This window comes from Lactuca virosa, chromosome 5, assembly GCF_052849685.1.
Source record: "Lactuca virosa cultivar CGN04683 chromosome 5, Lactuca_virosa_CGN04683_v6, whole genome shotgun sequence".
Lineage (NCBI taxonomy): Eukaryota > Viridiplantae > Streptophyta > Magnoliopsida > Asterales > Asteraceae > Lactuca > Lactuca virosa.
This window is the reverse complement of record NC_136430.1, coordinates 438,553,652-438,559,594: the sequence shown is the minus strand read 5'-3', so window position 1 is coordinate 438,559,594 and position 5,943 is coordinate 438,553,652. Positions and strand designations below refer to the sequence as shown.

At 33.9% G+C, this 5,943-nt stretch overlaps 1 long non-coding RNA gene across 1 annotated transcript; it reads left to right on the top strand.

Annotated features, from left to right (window-relative positions):
• Window positions 1–3,151: 3,151 nt before the first annotated feature.
• On the top strand, window positions 3,152–4,917 carry LOC145113829 (uncharacterized). The gene is made up of 2 exons (XR_013710871.1): window positions 3,152–3,290; window positions 3,949–4,917. It is a non-coding gene; the product is annotated as an uncharacterized LOC145113829 (long non-coding RNA).
• The last annotated feature ends 1,026 nt before the right edge of the window (window positions 4,918–5,943 follow it).

Genomic DNA, 5,943 nt, shown 5'->3' with positions numbered 1-5,943 from the left:
CTAAAAGTGCAACATAAAAAGGCTTGCAAGCAATCAAATTTAACTGCTAAAATATTTTTTCAGTTTTTCTATATATGCAACAAATCCAGTATACAAAAAAAAAGCAGTCAAACCTGCAATCTTGCCCTTCTGATTTCTTTGTGTTGAGAAAACGCAACATAAAGAGGCTTGCTAGCAACCATCTTTCCATTCATCTCATTCAACTATAAAATTAGATACAAAATTTTAACTTTTTACATATACTATTCGAATATAATAAAAATAGTAAATGCAAATATCTGCTTACTGTTCTAGAAGCTTTCTCAGAAGTGGAAAATGCAATAAAGCCTGATCCTTAAGTAGTTCCATTAGCATCACGCGTGACCTGTCACCTGTTGATAAACAAATACACTTAACAATTGATTTATACAATTAGTTTGTATCTAGAGTAGTGATTCTTGATTAACAAACCTTACAAGAACAAGAGAGCAATAGTGTAGGAGAGTTGATCGTCATATAGTTTGCAAGTAGAAAAACTGTTTTTGTTCCATATAGAGCAATACTCTACACCTAACAACCACGAAAAAGTACAACCTCTTAAAAGTTGAGATAAAAAAATATAGAATCAAACCTAACACGAAGGGGACTGGAGATGCTTCTACAAGTCAGGAACATTGATTTGGCGCTGAATTGCTCGTTTCCGATTCACCACAGGAAGAAATCTCATCATTCCGGCGAGCATTACTCCATCGTTGGAACGATCGACGAAGAAACAAAAGCAAAAATCAAACTTCCGAATCTACCTTCTGATTTGACGTTGTTGTTTTTCTTCTCTTACATACGCAACGCTGACTTCTACTTTGGGTTTCCGACTTCCTAATTCAACGGGTTTGAAGTATGAAAGAGGGTAGGTCTGGAACCTGGGCTAGTAAAAAAATTGAAAATTAATTTTGAGGGTGGGCCTGGGCTTGCCCTAGCCCTCATGTGCCTCCGCCCAACTGTGTCAACATCTTCTTCAATCCACCTGTGTAATCCAGATTGTTTAGCTGCAACAGAATGAATCCACCCTAAATTTCCTGCATAAAAGTTTCAGGCAGATAAAATTTTTTAATTGATGATCACAGACCTGCCATAAAATTGGGGAAATAAGAGTTGCGATTGGTTCTGGAGATGACAATGGTGTTTCTTTTGGTAAAACATAGAGTTATGATGGGCAATAATCTGGATCTAAAAGACCTCGATTGGGTAAATAGTTTTTCCCGATTCTGAAATCGGTGGTGTTTAAAGGAAGAAGATGATAAATCTGATGAAGGTTTCTCGATGGTTACTGATGGTGTACAAGAGGGAGATGAGAGGGAAAAGGTTGGGGGCGACGATGAATAGAAGAGAAGAGAGAAGAGGCGGACGTGAGGATATATATTAGGTTTTAAAACTGATATTCCTAAATTAAAGAGATATTAATTGATTTATATATTTACCATAATTAATTAAATGTAAGATTACATATTTACCCTTTTGAAATGATTTGCTCATATTTATGCATACAATAACACAATACTTACTTTAAACAAATGAACCTCTCTCTCTCTCTCTCTCTATATATATATATATATATATATATATATATATATATATATATATATATATATATTAGGTTTTATTTAAATTTCATAAGTATATTTATTGCAAGTGGTTCCCAATATACAAATGTAAATATCATTTGTTAAGGAATACAGTAACACATTGATTATAGTCGTTGTCAAAATTCATCATCCAAAAGACGACATTATTTAACAACATATCATGATTGGAATTTCTTTTAAATGTTGGTGATTCAATAATATGGTTTTGATCTGTGATTTTTATTTTGCTAAACGGGGAAACAACATAAAACATCTTTTACTTCAAATAAAGATTTTTCAATCACAACTCGGTGCATTGATTTGTTTATGCCGGTTCATGTTGTTAGTTTAGCTGGAAAAAAAATACACACTAGTGATAGTCGACAAGTTCACTAGATTCACATGAGTGTTCTTTTTTTTAAAGCCAAATGTGATACAAGAGATGAGATTATGGGATTTGTAATTTGTAAGGAGTGTAAAAACTCAATGCGTTGCAAAACATGAGATAATTAAAGATTTCGTTGAATGTTTCTTTCTTTACCAAAAAAAACAAAAAAAAAATCGAAACCAGTGATTATAATATATTCCGTTTAGATATTTTAGCCATTAGCCATAAATTAACCTAAACCACACCATCAATTGCAAATTTGGGTCCAAATTTAGGCCTGACAATCGTGTCGTGTTCGGGTTGGCGTGTCGCGGGTTGACGGGTCAAAATATGTCAACCCAAACACGACCCATTTAAATATACAGGTCACGGGTTGGCGGGTTTGGAACATAAACCCATATATGACCCGCCAACCCATTTATTTATACGGGTTCACAGGTTGGCGGGTTCGTGGGTCAGATTTGGGTTCGTGGGTCAAATTCCATAAATAAATTTGACAATTAAACATGAATAAATTCTTGATGGTTGATGCAAACATATCTGAATTTTAGACACTTAAGTCTTAAACATCCAAATGAAAATTAAAAACATTCATAGAAACATGTTTAAACTAAACATTAATACAAACATAGATAATTCAAGTGCTAAAGTAATTGTCATAATTCCTATTTTTTTTCTCCCAAAAAACAAAGTCAATTCTCCAACACCATTTTGATACCTAATTTCGATCATAGAGTAACAGAGGGGAGAGTGGGACTGTGGGAGACTGGAAGTCTGGAAGAGGGAGATACGCTCATACGCGATTTGATTTTGAGATTATTATTTAGGGCAAATTGACAAAATGGTTACAGACTTAGCCTTACAGGTTACGACTTACGATCTTAGACCATCCACCACGAGTCAAAATGTCAAAACAGTCAAATGGTCTATGAATCAATGGTATATATTATATACTACTTATTAAATATTAATACTTGATACATAAATACATTTAAAAATATTTTTTTATTAAAAATATAAACGGGTTGACAGGTCAACCCGTTTATTTTTTAAGAAACTAATATATGACCCGTTTCATAAACATGTTGGCGGGTTGAAAAACTCAACCCAAACCCATTTATTTGGTGTTGTTGCGGGTCCACGGGTCGTACGGAGAGTTGCCGGCCCCGTCCAAATTACTCCCAATTCCTCTTTGACCTGATTAGCTCCAAGTTTATACTACACCCATTGAATCATTCCGCTCTTATCATCAATACATGTTAGAGAAAGCTCCTCCTACTCAAGATCTTGAATTCCACTGTGTAAACTTTTCATCTTTGTCATTTCGTTTCGTTTTAGTTGCTCTAGTTATTAAATTTATGCTAAATTTGATGGAATTCATATGGGTTTTCATTTTGTTGGTAGATGATATTGTTTTGCTTTCCGGCTGTGTCGCTAATTTTGTGGGAATATAGTGATCTTGTAGTTTTGATTTATGTGTTCTATGATTAGGGTTTATGATATCTCAATTGGGCGAGTATATTATTGTAATTCGTTGAAGTATCGAGTAAGGGCACTGCTCCTTTGACGAATTTGAGGTTTAGGCGATGAAGATCGATGATATTTGTTCTTTTTTGCTATCTGTTGTTTTGGAGTGATCGACTTTTCAAAAACTCGTAGTTGACTTTATTATCACTTTACATGACTGAACGACTTTAGAAGAAATCGTGAAGCAGAACTTTTAGGTTGGCATTTACATTTGTACGATTTGTCCCAAATTGGTTATTCTTGTAATCCATCTTGTAATTTAGAATTCATATGGGTTATCAAGGACGAACGATTTTAGACAAAATTTGTAAGCAGAATATTTTGTTACTATTTACTTTGCACAATCTAAAGAAAATACACATATATTAGTGCTGAAAGTCAAAAAGAAAACATCTGAACATATATTGTTTGTTTTGCTATCTTTCTTTCTAGGTATGTTTCTTGGGAACCGAGGTTTCCGATTCCTAAACCCACAGGTTTCTTGTACAATGACAACGGAATGGAATCGCATAACAGTAATCAGTGTGTGTCTCGACATTCTTATATCCATCACTTGCAGCAATGCGGTTGAAAGTGACATCAATTGCCTAAAATCCGTTAAAGCATCACTCAGAGATCCCGAAAACCTGTTATCATCATGGGATTTCAATGACAGCACCGAAGGATTCATTTGCAGATTTGCAGGAATCGAATGTTGGCATCCTGATGAAAGCAAAGTCCTAAATATCTACCTTTCTGAGATGGGGTTGATTGGTGGGTTCCCGATTGGACTCAAGAACTGTACCTCAATGACCGGATTAGATCTTTCCAACAACCGCCTAAACGGGCCCCTCCCCACGAACATGACAGATATCGTTCACTTTCTCACAACTCTCGATTTATCATCAAACAATTTATCGGGAGAAATCCCGGTCAGCATTTCAAATATTTCGTTTCTTAATGTTCTTAAACTCGATAACAACCGGTTCACGGGTCGGATCCCGTATGAATTGGGCGGGCTCAGTCGGATTAAGGAATTCAATGTTTCAAATAATCTCTTGTCGGGCCCGGTCCCGAATTTTGGTCCGAATATTAAAGCCGACAGCTATGCCGGAAATCTTGATTTATGCGGGCCCCCTTTGCCACGGTGTAAAGGAGAGCCGAGCAAAACGAGCACCGGTGTGAAATGAATTAGACACAAAAGATACCTTGTATATCAGTAGCATGAAGCCTTATGTATACTCGAGTATATAGTCATCCTGAAACTGCATTCATAATGAGAGTTATCAGTAGATACTTGCATAATTCATATATATAAAAAACTAGATGGTGGAAAAAGATATGATGCGAAGAACAAAATACTTGCTATATGCTCACTTATCATAAATTATAGACTTTTGAAGGTCCTTGTTTTTTTCTAAATCTAAGCTTTATTGGATACAAAGACAACAAACACTCAACATCATCAACATCATGATATGTTGGATACAAAAGTTATATCATGGAAGTATATGCTAAATAGAAACTTATAACCATGTCAAACATGTTAGTTGAGTTCATAGCTTGTTTTGAGGTATTTCAGTAAATTTTTGTCACTAAATTAAGAGTAGTAGATGGCGTTGACAAACCATTACAGAATTCTCGTGACAATAATTGAGCTACTTTATCCCATAACAAAAGTAGCTAAAATAATTTGGAATTTATCAACATCAAGTTTCTGATTGTCAATAAAAGAGTTTATGATTAAAAATTATATATAACACATATGAACTAATTTACTGCGAGTATATCCACTACCTACAGGTTTAACACATAAGGTGTTTGATCAGCACGCTACTTGTATGGTGTTATTTTAGATAATATATTGGTTATATGAATACTTATGTACTATATGTATTCTATTGTGCTACGATATTCTTTAAAATAAACATGATCATATTTCTCTTCCTTGAATTCAAGAACTTGCAATATATATGTTGAATAAACAACCAAAATTAAATCCTAAAGACTATAGTTGGACAGATTGGAAATTGACATACATAATGTTGGATTGCACGTCATTTTCGTCTATATTTGATCCATGTTAATGAGTGTATATGTATATCATGGTGATTTAGTTATCATTTAAAAAAATAATATTCAAACTGTGTTGGTTCTATATTTATATATAAGATGGATGATTCTTTTAAAAGTATAAAATGAAAATGAATAATAATACATCTAATTAATTTTGCAAAATAGTTCCAAACATATGTAGCCCCAAGTGGAAGATTATTAAAAGTTTTAATTATAAAGGTCTTTTATTAGAAATTACTAACCATTAATGTAGGCAATAAGCATATACTTAAGACACTGCATAATACAGTGGCGAGGGTAAGTATGTCTTTGGTGGGTCACTTGACCCACCTATTTTTTTAGTTTTTATAATAATGTACATAGAATTAAAAT